The sequence below is a fragment of the Mandrillus leucophaeus genome, unplaced genomic scaffold, assembly GCF_000951045.1.
Source record: "Mandrillus leucophaeus isolate KB7577 unplaced genomic scaffold, Mleu.le_1.0 Scaffold235, whole genome shotgun sequence".
NCBI classification, from domain to species: Eukaryota; Metazoa; Chordata; class Mammalia; order Primates; family Cercopithecidae; genus Mandrillus; species Mandrillus leucophaeus.
The window spans coordinates 345,590-348,716 of NW_012102421.1; positions in this window are offsets into that span (position 1 = coordinate 345,590).

Consider the following 3,127-nt stretch of genomic DNA (forward strand, 5'->3'; position numbering starts at 1 on the left):
CTTACCTGGTGAAACAGAAGCACCAGGTAACCTATAAAGGAAAATCTATCAGATTAACAGCAGATTTCTCAGCAGAAACCCTACAAGCCAGAAAGCATTGGGGCCCTATCTTCAGCCTCTTCAAACAAAACAATTATCAGCCAAGAATTTTGTATCCAGCGAAACTAAGCATCATATGTGAAGGAAAGAAACAGTCATTTTTAGACAAAAAAAAAAAATGCTGAGAGAATTCACCATTACCAAGCCACCACTATAAGAACTGCTAAAAGGAAGTTAAATTGTGAAACAAATTCTGGAAACACATCAAAACGGAACCTCTTTAAAGCATAAATCACATAGGACCTCCAAAACAAAAATACAAGGTAAAAAGCAAAAGCAAAAAACAAAACAAAACAAAAAACAAAGTACACAGGCAACAATGAGCATAATGAACACAACGATTACCTCACATTTCAATACTAACATTGAATGTAAATCACCTAAATGCTCCACTTAAAAGATACAGAACTGCAGAAAGGATAAGAATTCACCAATCAACTATCCACTGTCTTCAGGAGACTCGCCTAACACATAAGGACTCACATAAAGTTAAAGGTGTGGGAAAAGGCATTTCATGCAAATGGACACCAAAAGCGACCAGAGGTAGCTATTCTTATATCAAGCAAAACAAACTTTAAAGCAACAGTGGTTAAAAGAGACAAAGAGGGACATTACATAATGATAAAAGGCCTTGTCCAACAGGAAAATATCACAATCCTAAACATATATGCACCTAACACTGGAGCTCCAAATTTATAAAATAATTACTAGTAGACCTAAGAAATGAGATAGACAGCAATACAATAATAGTGGAGGACTTCAATACTCCACTGACAGCACTAGACAGGTCATCAAGACAGGTCATCAAGATATAAAAACAACAAATAAATAATGGATTAACTGTACTTTGGAACAAATGGACTTAACAGATACATACAGGAAATTTCTTCCAACAACCTCAAAATACACATTCTATTCAATAGCCCATGGAGCTTTCTCCAAAATGGACCACATGATAGGCCATAAAATGAGCCTCAATAAATTTTAAAAAATTAAAATTATATCAAGCATACTCTCAGACCACAGTGCAATAAAACTGGAAATCAACTCCAAAGGGAACCTTCAAAACCATGCAAATACATGGAAATTAAATAACCTGCTCCTGAAAGAGCATTGGGTCAAAAACAAAATCAAGATGGAAATTAAAAAATTCTTCAAACTGAATGACAATAATGACACAACCTATCAAAACCTCTGGGATACAGCAAAGGCAGTGCTAAGAAGAAAGTTCATAGCCCTAAACACCTACATCAGAAAGTCTGAAAGAGCACAGACAATCTAAGGTCACACCCCAAAGAACTAGAGAAACAAGAACAAACCAAACCCAAACCCAAACCCAGCAGAAGAAAGGAAGTAACCAAGATCAGAGAAATAAATGAAATTGAAAAAAAAAATTACAAAGATAAATGAAACAAAAACCTTATCTTTGAAAAGATAAATAACATTGATAGACCATTAGCGAGATTAGCTAAGAAAAGAAGAGAGAAAATCCAAATAACTTCAGTAAGAAACAAAACAGGAGGTATTAAAACTGACATCACTGAAATACAAAAAACCATTCAAGGCTACTATAAACACCTGTACGCACATAAACTAGAAAACCTAGAAGAGATGGATAAATTCCTGGAAAAATACAACCCACCTAGCTTAAATCAGGAAGAATAAGATACCCTGAACAGACCAATAACAAGCAGCGAGACTGAAATAGTAATTTAAAAATTACCAACAAAAAAGGTCCAGGACTAGAAGGATTCACAGCAGAATTCTACCAGATATTCAAAGAATTGGTACCAATCCTTTCAACACTATTCCACAAGCTAGAGAAAGAAGGAACCCTTCCTAATTCATTCTATAAAGCCAGCATCATCCTAATATCAAAACGAGGAAAGGACACAACCAAAAAATAAAACTACAGACCGACATCCTGGATGAACATAGACGCTAAAATCCTTAACAAAATACTAGCTAACCAAATCCAACAACATATTGTTACGGACGGGTCTTTGTTCTTAGAGCTCCCAAGATGGGGTGGGCCACTCCCAAGACGGCAGCAGACCTTTTGTTCTCTGACCTGGGGTTCTTAGCCTCACAGATTCCAAGGAATGGAACCTTGGGCCATGTGGTGAGTGTTATAGCTCTATTAGAAGCCGTGGGTCATGGAAGAGAACCGTGGAACCCAGCAACTAGCGTTCAGCTCGAATAGGACGAACCCTGGGCCCTTAGCCATACAGGAACAATGCCGAGTCCAACCAGGCTCAACCAGGAGCAGCAATGGGCGCCTCACTGGATGTTCCTTGTACGCCGATTTTGCTGAGAGTTTTAATCATAAAGGGATGCTTGATTTTGTTGAATGCTTTTTCTGCATCTATTGAGATGATCATGTGATTTTTGTTTTTAATTCTGTTTATGTGATGTATCACATTTACTGACTTGCATATGTTATATCATCCGTGCATCCTTGGTATGAAACCTACTTGATCATGGTGGATTATCTTTTTAATATTGAGATACAGGACTAGCTGGATTTCCTAGGTCAACTAAGAATTCCTAAGCCTAGCTGGGAAAGGTGACCACACCCACCTTTAAACATGGGGCTTGTAACTCAGCTCACACCAGACCAATGAGGTAGTAAAAAGGGCTCACTAACATACAAATTAGGCTAAAGCAGGAGATAAAGAAATAGTCAAATCATATATCGCCTGAGAGCACAGGGGGAGGGACAATGATCAGGATATAAACCCAGGCATTCAAGCAGGGAGCAGCAACCCCCTTTGGGTCCCCTCCCACTGTATGGGAGCTCTGTTTTCACTCTATTAAATCTTGCAACTGCACATTCTTCTGGTCCATGTTTGTTTCAGCTTGAGCTGAGCTATTGCTCGCCGTCCACCACTGCTGATCACTGCCGTTGCAGACCCGCCGCTGACTTCTACCCCTCCGGATCCAGCAGGTTGTCCAGCAGCAGAGTAAACAGACAACCCACAGAGTGGGAGAAAATCTTCACAATCTATACATCTGACAAAGGACTAAT